The sequence below is a fragment of the Glossina fuscipes genome, unplaced genomic scaffold (genome assembly GCF_014805625.2).
Source record: "Glossina fuscipes isolate IAEA_lab_2018 unplaced genomic scaffold, Yale_Gfus_2 222, whole genome shotgun sequence".
Classification (NCBI taxonomy): domain Eukaryota; kingdom Metazoa; phylum Arthropoda; class Insecta; order Diptera; family Glossinidae; genus Glossina; species Glossina fuscipes.
Genome location: NW_023998565.1, coordinates 2377124 through 2389769, shown reverse-complemented (window position 1 = coordinate 2389769; position 12646 = coordinate 2377124).

Here is a 12646-nt window from a genome sequence, read left to right as displayed (position 1 = left end):
TATGAATATATGGTTCTTTTAATTTTTTTTAAGACTCTTTTAGAATAACGGCGAGGGGTACAAAATACTCGGTCATGACTGACAATAATTTTCTTACTTGTTTTTGTTTTTTTGTTTAGATGTTAGAATAATCTATCAACGGCTCCAGGCCATATTGTTTGTGCATTTTAGTATATTTTGTCTAAGTGAAGATGATACTATCATCATAGTTGGTTTAGTCCACCGCTATTGATGGCCCTGCCTCGAAGACGAAAAATTAGTTAGTAAGGCAAAACAAAGACCAATACAGAAGATTAAAAATTCCAGTACCAAATGAAACCGACTATTAATTAGCAACTTAGTACTACAAACCAACTCGGCTAGCATAGTATTTTACTTTTTTCATAATGATGATGGTAAAAACTGCGCCTTGTTCCCATGAAAAGGTGGATCTTTCACGGGACCTCTGTTGTTGAAAGCGCTGCAAGACGTTAACTGACCTGACAATAAGCAAAATTAATTATCTTGTTTAATTGAAGGACATGGTTTGAGAAGTTTGTCGTCGAATTTCCTTTTTTAGGTAATTTCTGTAAATGTGCTTGGTGTCTGGATTGATCCTTTTGCCTTCTGCACGCTTTTTGAGAGCTTAATGTAGTAAGTCAACATAAGAAACTCTGCCTTGTCATCAATTTTTAAGTTCTACAAAACTGATTTACCTTTGCAGCTGCCATTAGAACAACGCAAAGTTTTCATAGCCATGAAAACGTTGAAAGCTGCAAGTGAAGAAGCAATTTTTTTTTTTGGTTGTCGTAAATGGAATTGATTGTCACTTTTAATTGAATGTAGGATGGCTATGCATTACATATTGTGTGTATTTTTTATACCTTTACTTATTGAATTATACATATTCATTTTTTATATTAATTTAATTCATTTATGTTTTTTATGTTTTGTTCAATTATATCTTCAATTTTAATATTCAAATTAATATATTTATGTTTGTTTTGAATTATGGCTGTATGTTTGCGTTTTCCTTCTTCTGTGTTGTAATATGCACGGTAATGACCTTAGTCGTTTTTTACTTGCTAAGAGAAATTCAAGTCATTACAATTTATAACGTCAATAAAAAAAGAAAAAAATTCAAACAAGAAAATTAAACTTTGGATATGGGCAAATTAAATGGTGGATAAGTTTCATTTATGCAGTGAATCCGCTGATTACACAGGCAGATATCGACATATACATACTTACACTTAACGTTATTTTCTATAATTTTCTTACCTTCAAAGAACAAATAAAGAAAAAAAAAAGAAGATAATTCTTCATGAAGTGACTGAAAAAATGAGTACGTTCAGGAACACCGTAGTGAAAACGCAATAAACATTCCGATAAATTGACCTTTATTATATATCTCTTTGTTTGACTTTAATTCTGACCCAACTAAACAGTGGTCGGTGTCTTATATAATAAATTGTTTTGCCAGCTTAAGCAAAATAGTACTTTTAATCTAGGTTATTACTAAAGTTACATTTAATGTGAGTATAACTGAAGTAGGTGATCTTAACTAGTTTATAGCTAGATTTACATTATGTGGAAATATAAGAAAGTGTAAACTTATATACAAGTGAGTAGAATACGATGAATCGATGATGCTACAACAAATAAAAGCGTTCAGACTAATATACCAAAAACGTTCAAAAGTACAGTGAATATATTAAAAATTTTCAATAGATATGTTAAAATTTGAAAAAAAAAGAAAGGCCTAAAACGGAATAGATACACTTAAAAATATAATACATTACAAAAAAGTTAAAATGTTAAGACTCAATAGGAAAAGGAAAAATAATGTACAAAGATAAATACTAAAAATAAAAAGGTATGTTTTATACAGTTGTTCATTTAATAGGCTAAGTTCAAGATAAGCCTTTTTAACAAAAAAACACAAAAAAAAGAAATATAAGAAAAAGATAAAATTAAAGGGGAGAAAATGACATACCTACATTTTTTTTTTGAAATAAAAAGGCTAAGTGTACGAACAACAAAAGAAAACAAAAGAAAAGAAAGACGAAGGGAATGATTAAAACCCCACCATCAATACCATCATCTACAGATTGGGTAACTGTTGTTCAGGCACGAAATATGCAGTCGCGTATCGCCAACCGGACTATGGGAGTATGAGAGGTGCGGAAGTTGAAGGATTTAAACGTTTTTTTCTGCAGGCAAGTAAGGTGGTGTGTTTTTTTTGTTAGATGGAAAACCATCAACAGGCGCCCATTAGGGCAGTGCGGGATTTTAACTCGCTAAAAACCACCCCTCTTATTCGCTACCCTGTGGTACGATCGTTTAGATATATCTTCACCGGGAACATAGCCACTAGGTAGGCACTACTTAAAAGCCTAAGTCGAAGCTCCTCGAGTCTTTGTTTTCTCATAACGTTTGCGGCGAACACTTCTACCGCCTTTCATATTTTTAGATCGTGCAACATATTTGCCTTGAGATAGCCGGGGAGAACTAACTCCCCAATTTCCGTCTGTAGTCTCTGTTGTTCGTTACGGAATTTCCGACAGACAAAAAAATATTTTTAGCGTCTTCGGTGCACTCACAAAAACAGCAGAGTGGATTCTGCTCTATTTCAACAGATATGATATACAGATATGATTTAAAGTAACCACGGTCACTAATTAGCTGTATCAAATAAAAGTCCACCTTACCATGTCGTCTACTCACCTAGAGCCGCAGATCTGGTATGAGCCAGTGCGTCCATCTTATCTTACTTCCTTAGCTCGCAAGTCGAATGGTATCATGCCAGTGATAACTAAAGCCTCATCTTCCGACACTGTCTGATATGCGGCGCACATCCTTAGAGCGCATAGCCGGGATGCTGATTGGATCTCTCTCGTGTATGATGGTATATCGAAAACATTTTTCTACACCGTAGAGCTATACATTATTGTCGCAGTTACCAATTCTACGATAAGTTTTCTACGGTCTTGCGTAGGGCAGCCAACTTTGGTAGTAAGCGCGCCAGTTAATTTGCTAACTTCGCTATCTTTTCGCCCGTGTATTTCAGATGCCGTTTAAACTAAAGTCTGCAGTCGATCATTACTTCTAGGTGCTTTATGACGTCTCCCACTTGAATAGTCCTTTTCTCCATCTTCTTTCTAGAAGTAATTAACCGCTTCTGTTTTTTCTTCTACCATATCTAAATCCACTGACCGCAGCCACCTTTTAATCACATCGGCGGTTTTTTCGCTGTAGTGATACTTCCCTCCAAAGTATTTGTCACGGTTATCACTATAACTTACGATAACACCAAATTGTCTCTACTTATCTAGGAAAAATAGCCCTCTCAAACATGCGTTGAATGTGTTCACAAACATAGTAAGCCTTGCCAACATGGCTTGATTAATAGTGTAGTTGGAGATGCCATCAGGACCCGGCGCTCTATTGCCTTTTACTTCCTTTGCAATGGCAACAATCTCCTCAGGCCCGGTGAAATTAATATTATCTCTCGCCTCAATCTGTGCCACAGCGAACATGGCTTTCTGTGGAAACAAGGTGCCCACTATTTCTTCCCCAAATTTTGCACAGCTTGGTTGGTCCGTATATTTTAGTTTCTTCACTACTAACTTATACGCCATGCCCCATGGGTCCTTATTTTTCTCGTTAATCAGATTCTGGAAACAGGTTTTCTTACTGAACATATGATGCTTTTTTAAATTGCCTTCGCCTGTTGTACTGTTCTTGATGACTGAGATAGGCATTACTCACCCTCGATCTTTGGTAGACGCGCTTCACGTTGAGCCGCGCTTGGCTTTACATTGAGCCCTTAGTTCGGCTATCTCATCTATCCACCATACGGGTCCTTTCTTTAATAGAAGCAACGTCTTGTCATTGAACCCTCATAGGCTGTTATAATCCGTCTCATACGCTTCGCAACGGAATCCTGTGCTGATGTTCTGTTTCGTCCAACATATGTCCGAAGAATTCTTTGTCTAGTGTTTCTGGTGTCCATTTGGGACACCTGAGAGGGATTTTTACTCTGTTCCCCCGCTGGCTCTCCTGCAGTTCCCAAAATATTGCTACATGGTCACTGTGGAGCGTTCGTTCATTTGCTACCCCAATCAGTCGCCCAGGCTTTAAAATCACCCGCGGTAATTACCGGTATTTTACACCCTGCGCTTGGTTTGTACTCGCCGGGAAATAGCAGCTATAAAGGTAAACCCCCCGCAGAGGTAAATGGTTGACGGATGCCCGCTGCTGTGCCAGTTTTATGCTTTGCCCACCTGTTTCCGGAATTTACTTTATATGGCTCACTCAGAACTATTATGTTAATCGAAAGTTCTCTGGCGTCCTGTTGAAGCACCTCTTGTGCACCCCGACAGTGATTTATATTTATTTCTATACACTTCATAGCTGTCCATTGTTGTTATTGGCACATGTGTTTACCGTGCAATTTCTGTCATCCAGTGGATGGTCATCAGGCTTACCTTATTCTTTGCAAATTCCACAGCACGGGCTCCTAGTGCAGTCTTTTGTTTGTGTTTTGGTTGCTTAGGAGTAGTATTCGCGGACCCATCTCCTTGGAACCTTTTCGTAGCGTTTACTCTGTTTCCGTCTGGGTAGTGCTATCTCAGAACGCTTTTCTGGCATTTGTTTTTCCAGCTCTTTCGCGGCTTTTTTATGAAGTATAGCCAGCGTACCCACCAAATCCCTCAACCCATCATAGCTCTATAAATGAATTTCATCTTTTCTTATCATCAGCGCCTTCTCCTGTAGGATCGGCAGTGAGGACTAACTTCTCTCATGCGTTTTCTTTCCGCCCAATTGCTCTGGTAAGCATTGGATTCGACTACTTCTTTTAACTGTTTTTCTTGCATGGCCGCTTGTGCGCCTTGACGTGTCCCTTTATTTCCGACTTTGGCCGGAATGATTTTTCGCCTTCTCGGGTATATGTATATGTATGTGAATTCCTCGTATGTTGTGTGTGTATACGATGGTGCGCGTGTATTTATGTGTATATATTTGCATGTTATAAACAAGCAAATGATGGATATTTCGGCGACACAAAATTCCCAAGGTATATACATAATAACAAAGAAAAATAAAGAAGTAGAGTGTTTTAGTGAACTTGTGCTTTAGAATTTTGTCGTACGGTGTATCCTCTAACCTTCTTCTTCCTCCGCGGTTGCGACATTTTTGCTTGTGCCAATTTAAAGCTCTGGTAACAAAAAAACATAATAAAAAATAGTTTTAATAAAATAAAAAACTTTAATTTGAAAACTGAAATTCTATCACCCTTATTTAAAAAAATAATCAATACATTTTCTTGTCTTTTTCCATCTGATGAGTGACTTCAATACTCTATATATTAGTGGCCAACATTTCAATCGCGCTGTGGCTCCAATTTTTATCTGACCTAGATACTGTTCCTAAAAAGAAAACTCCAAAAACTGGTGATTTTCTACCACTGTCTGCATTTCAAAATGATTTCATCGATAAAAAAATTTATTATGATTACATCTAAAACACAAAAGGAAAATGTCCAAACTTTTAGCAATTAAAAGAGGTTTATACTGCATTTCATACTCTATTTTGCTTTTACGTAACGGAACCTTATTAGTTCTTGCAGGAACCCCCGCTTTGCAAGAGAAATTTTAAAAGCCAAAACCCATTCAAACTTATGCCCAATATTTTCAAAACTTCATGAAATGTAACATGCGCCCCTCATCTTAATTATGTTCCTGAAGACAAAATAAATTTCGAGATCAAGGACCAAAGCGTAATCGATGTTTATAAATTCACAAAGCCAAACGCTGAAAGACAATCCCGCTCCAATGCCAATAAACTATTTTTCACTTTTGACCATTACCGCCTAATGCCTGTATTTTACAGTTGTAAAGTTGAGCACTTTTACAAATTTACAAATGTTAAGTTGAGCAATACATCCTAAGTCATATCAGGTGCAAAAATTGGCATCGCCTTGGTTACTATAATTTATATTTTCTTATTAGCGTACGTATTCGCATTCATTTGTATTAATATACACATTTATTTTATTTAAACTTATTTTAATTTTGGATTAGCGTAAGCATTACTTAAAATTATATTTTAGTAGATAAGATACATCTTTTTTTCATTTAAATTCAATTTTTCAATACAGTCTTTGATTCAGTGAAAGAATTTGCTTCTCATCGAATTTACTTCGGAAATTTTACCAGTTCATGAAAAATAAGGTACATCGCGAGAACTCGCTAAACCTAATTTGCACAAAGTGCGAATGTTCTCTCACATTGTGTATTAACTGCAACGCCAATTACTCTAGATGAAAGCTGTTCTAGATGTTAACAAATGCGGCGAATATTAAAAATTAAAACTGAAAGCTAGGTGCCAAAAATCAAACCCTTTTTCTATAGCAGAATCACTACATTTGCTGTGATTGTGTCACAATCCCCTCAGAAAACGCAATTAACTCCAAATGACCACCGAATAGCGGACATGAAGAAACCGATCTTATCTTAACCTTAACAAGAAATCTCAATCAACTGAACCATTTGAATATCAAAGAAACGACTGTTTGCAACACCAACCAGCTTCTCAAAACCACCAATCAACTCTAGGCATTCAATTAACCATCGACTTAAAAAAAATATAGTTCTTCTCCATCAACTTTAAAATATTTCGTTTAGTCCAACTTCATCCACACAAATACAAAAAACCAAAACAACAAATGCAAGAGCACTTTTGATTCCTCACTTGAAGACGCAACCGAAATTTTAACTAAATGTAGTGATTTAAACTTCAGCGACATCTCTGACGGCGATGCTTGTATGTCAACCTAGCATATCCAGAATGATGATACAACCAAAAAAACAACAATTTCAACGAGCTATTAATGCTAATAGGGCGTATCAATCCTAATTTAATATCTCTTCAAGGAACACGCTCCAGGGTTTCTTTCAACTCAATCCCATCACAATCATATATTGGATACTTAGCAAATGCTCACCAAAATTCATTCTCAAAACAGATAACTGGCTTTTTTTTTAATTCTAGCATTCCTCATAGACGCATCAATCTAAACTCTGGTATACAAACTATAGCTCTGGAAATAAACTTGAACAGAAAACATACTGTACTATCACTTTATATTCCTCCCTCACAATCCTTTTCCCAAATGGAACTTTGCACGTTGTTCTCCACATTATCCCCACTACTAATTGTTTCTGGGGACTTTAATAATAGGAACACAATTTGGAGTTCTGAAAGAAACAATTTTCGTGGTATCATTTTAGAAATCTCATTCAAAATGGTTTTTGTATTTTGAATGATGGAAGAACACACTTATCAACCCATCACATATTTCCTCTTTTCGGCATCTCAGACGATCGTCATAATAGTGGTTACTTTTCAATCATTATCTGTGTGAAGTCTTAAAACATTTCCGATATTTCACCACAGCAAATAAAATTTCTACTGGATAAAGATCAACGGACTAATTATTCCAAACTAGAGAGTTTCTAAATAATAAAGTAGCGATTTCCATACCTTTACATTGTTAACGAAGAATAGTCTTGATGATGCCAAGTATTATCGTCCGTTCAGATTTCGCGAACTGAATTTTTTCATGTATATTTCTAATGTTGGAAAATCACAACCTAATATCTGCAGGAAAAACTACGATATCCTATTATAACTCCGTTTGTTGAAGACGTATCTAGGACACTTATTAACGAGATCTTACAATTTTCTGTTAGAAGCACGATCTAATGTATGATTTAAATATGTTCCGTATGATAAGAGCGGCACAACAAGACATTTAATTAATCTTAATTTGGTGAAGATGAGAACGGAAAATGAGGATAGCCATAGTTTTCTTGAAATGTTGTGAATACGCATAGCTGAGTAATTTACATTTTCCTCCCCGTTCAAGTTGAAGTCAAAACCAAGGTTTGTGACTACACTAACAAACTCAATATCTTCACCGAGCATTTTAATGCATGGTATAGAATAGGAATCGTAGCTTGTGGGCGATATCATAATAGTTTTGGTTTTACTTGAATCTGATTTTAAACGGTAAAAGACAGAAGAATTATCGCGCTTTAGTATCTGTCTTCGAAATAGGACCAAATTAAATTGATAGCGGACGAACTGAAACCATAATAAGCTTCAGTTTTTTGAGCGGTAATAAATAATGGCCAACAGTATCGAAGGCCTATCATTACAAGAATGATCACATCTTGCTTATCGTAGAGAACGAATGGCCTCCAGAACTTTGACCAACGCCGTATTCCAACTATGCCAACCATGTCGATTGATTAGCACTAAGTACGTTCTTAGTATTCATTCAGCCGTTCAAAAACTTTTGATATAGTAAGAACAATACTAATCGGGTGAAAGAAGAATAGAGGACGCCTTTTTCCCAATGGGAATTAACCTCGCTATTTTCTAAGATTCGGGAAATGAGGAAGCTGTTATTACGTGGTTGAATACAAAGTCAAAATAACATTTGGGAGATTCGACTTGATAAATCTGATATTATTATGACCGGCAGAATTTGATTTGGCTGTGTACAGCCCAACTTACTTCATCCTCGGAAAAGCTCCAAGTTTCAATGTTTCGCGGCGCCGAAACATAACCTCCTACTTCACAAGCAAGAAACCGTTGCTACACCCAGAGTTAGATTTCAGACAATAACCATTCAATATTTCAGGGTAAGTTTCGCACACCACAGAGCTCCTTCTCACGCCTACCTTCAGAAAATCTTCCAAAGCACCTTAGGAGAAGAATTGACATTCAGCTTCTTATTAAAATAAAACGTTTTCCTATGTCTACAAACATTGTGAACCCTATTCCCGCACTTAGAGAAAACCTCCCAATTAATCGCATTAGGGCTGTTTTTGCAAATTTCTTAAGCCTCGTTACGAAACTTGATTACCCTTTCGAGATCACTGACAAACCGTGGCGGCTTGGAGGTAATACCTTCACACGTGTTCAATGGCGCTCGCTCATTAAATAACAGGAAATGCATTAAATAAGGCAAGTTGTCATTAACACCGGCAATGCTAAATATGCTGTATATCAATCGACGAAATCTCGATAATAAGACCCAATGTGTCGTGATCACGTATCCCACCAAGAGGGAATTGTTCATAATGAATTATTACAGAACTATGAAGAACACAAATGAGGTCGAAAACAACCGACTCACAATGTGGATCATACCGCAGAAATTCATCAAATGATCGCAACAGTTGATATCGAGTCGCGCAACTCATTGGAACGCGAATCGTTCAACTGCAAATCAAGATTGAAATCACCTCAAAGTCTTACATTTAATACGGTATGGAGACTTCGTCTAACACCTGAAAAATATTATATAAACAATTAGATCTATATGGATTATACACACACCACAAGACATTTCATGTTGTTGCCACTGATCTCGACACCGAGATATTCAACCACAGTGTCATTTGCAGATCTGAACACTGTCTTATAGCTTAAAATGTCATTAAAGTGCAACTTATCATCTCCGCATATGTCCTGTCATGACGAAAAACATTGTAAGCGCTAGTTTCGCAAAACATTCTGGGCAGGTCGCATAAGCTGCTTGTGCAAGTGTGGTTACCCCTTCTATATTCTTTCCAACTCATAACTCCCCCTCCCGTTTCCAATAGAGTTGACATTTGCTTGACGGAAGTTCCTCCCAGAAAAGCAATATTTCTGTCGGAACTAGCACCTGAGACATCTGTGAATAACATAAAAAGTTATCTGGCAGCGAAAGTCCTATCAGTCTAAAGCAATCTCGTGTTTTAAAATGCTAGTTCCGAGTGAAAACATAAATAAACCACTCAGCCCAGTTGGATCCTGAATTAAGGAATTTATCCCTCGTGATCGACCATTTCTCATTTATCAAAATGTTAGGAGCCTAAATTCAAAAATTCGTCCTACTTTCCTAAATAAAAGTGAGCACGGAGTTTTCCTGTTTGGCTTTTACCTATATTTGGATAAGGCCTAATCTACATTCGTCGGAACTTTTTCATAATTCGTTGCAGGTTTTTAGAAAGGACTGACTGAATCGCGTTGGCGGTGATATTTTAATTGCCATATCTTTGGTATTCCCCTCCTATCCAATTGAATTTCCCGACGTTGAATTTATTGCCACTCGAGCGAAAATTCCTAATAAAAAGCTATATGTAACCTGCTCTTATATTCGCCTGAATTCGGATATCTCCATATATAAGAAACAGGTTGCCCTTATTTGTGAAGTGACCACGCTTTCTAAACCTACCGGTATAGTCATAGCGTTGTGGGACTTCATCTTGCCTCAAGTTACTTGGTGTAACAGTGATAATTCTGGCTGTTTTATTCCTTCACCATCTAATAGATCCGTTTTGTTCTCTAACGATTTATTTCATTGTATCATATGTATTGACAGTTCAATATTATCGCACTCCTAATTGTAATGGCAGACTGCTTGATCTCTGGTCTGCCAATTTTGCTGAGATTAGTGTAAATTGTTGTCCACATTTTCGTTTACCTGAGGGTCCTTACCATCCAGCAATGTGTATTTCCTTTCATCACAAGCATGTAGGTTCGTTGAACTGTTCCAACGTTCCAAATCCAGCTTTTTCAAATAAATATTATGATTTCCACAAAATTAGTATTTTAATGCTACAATCGAATCTGCCACATATTATGCTTGATTTCTCAGCTGGATGTATTGAAAGCTTACCGTCATCGTTCTACAATGTATTAAATCCATCTATTTCTGCATCCGTTCCGCTCAAGCAGTTCTGACCTAGAAGCAGGTGTCCCCCGTGGTTTATTAAGATTAAATATTACAAGAATAGGAAAAACAAGCTTTTCAAAAAATTTTCGAAAAATGGTTCCGCTGGCAACTATTTCGTTTATTCACCTGCAAGGCATAGATTTAATTTCCTCAATCACCAATATTATTGCAGAAACTTTCGCTTTTTAAAATCCTCACAGTTTGCTAATCCTAAACAGTTTCTTAAGTTTGTTAAATCCAAAAGCAACATTTCCATATTTTCCTCGCGTGTGTCTTTCACTGGTTCTGAGTCCTCGGATGATTTTGAAACTTCAAATCTCTTTGCTGAATACTTCTGACAAAATTTTACGACTGCTAATTCCGATTTCATTGTAAACTACCCATATTCGATAACTAACTTGGTTTCAATTACCAATTTGGTTTTCTCTGAAAGTGACGTTTTCAAAAGGTTGAGTTCTCAAAAATATAGTTAAACCTGATGGAATTCTATCATGTGTACTTAAATTTTGCGCTGTCGAGCTATGTGGTGTGATCTCAAAGATTTTTAACAAGTCCTTGAATTTAGATAATTTCCCTTCGTGTTGGAAGAGTAGTTTAATTATACCTATCCACAAAAGTGGAAGTAGACAACTTGTTGAGAACTACAGAGGCATTGCCAAGTTGAGTGTCTTGCCCAAGTTGTTCGAGGGAATTGTGATCGCTTGTAAAAGCATTTGGCCTTTGCCATTAATTCGTATATTTCTCGGCACCAGCACGTCTTTCGGAAAGAGCGTTCTACAGTCACTAACTTGTTAGAGTTTACCTGTCATGTTTTCAAGGCTTCTTCTAGTGGCTCTCGCACAGATGTGATATACACTGATTTAAGCAAAGCGTTTGATGTTGTTAACCATAACTTACTTATCTCTAAACTCCAATCTTCTAGCTTCCCTTTCTATTTAGTGAAATGGATAAGCTCTTATCCTTCAGGGTTTTGTTCAACTTCATCACCTCGGATGAATTCCCCGCTATATCTGGCGTACCTCAGGGAAGTCACTTAGGTCCCATTTTATTTATTTTTACGTTAACGATCTTCCATCGGTGGTTAATTCCAGCCAGATCTTAATGTGTGCTGATGATGTGAAATTGTTTTCCTCCTTCTCTGTTGAATCGCAATCACATCAGCTTCAAGGTGACTTGGATAATTTTGTTGCATGGTGCTCTGTGAATCTTCTGAAACTAAATCTGAGTAAATGTAAGAAGCTTTCTTTCTCAAGAAGAAGGTCATGCATTACTCAGTATTTCATAGATCCGCATAAGTTGGAGGACATCGATTCGATCACAGATTTAGGCATTCTATTTGACCATAGGTTACGTTTCAATTTGCATATTGAGCTCTCGATAAGCAAAGCTAGGTCCGCGCTTGGTTTTATAAAACGGTGGTCCAAAGAGCTTGATGATCCCTACATTACAAAAAGGCTGTATATGTGTTTGGTTAGACCTACACTTGAGTATACCTCTGTTGTGTGCTTTCCTTCATATAGGTGCTACGTAGATTCAATTGAATCTGTTCAAAAGCAACTCTTGCTGTAAATAATTATTTTAAGTTACTTTGTTTTTATTAACCTTTTCTCACATCTGCCAATATATTGTATAATAAATATAATAATATAATTAATATAAGATTTACTCTTAAGATTTACTTGAATCCGACTGTTATTTTGGATTAGTTGAATTTCATGTATAAGTAAATAAATGCATAAATGATAAATAAATAAATAAATAAAAATTTCCACCGGGAATTGGGCTTATTAGGCGCCATTCCCTCATACTTTTCCGGCGTTTTATTCTCAATGACAGATATAACCCTTTTTGTCTCGTCGTCACCACAACAAT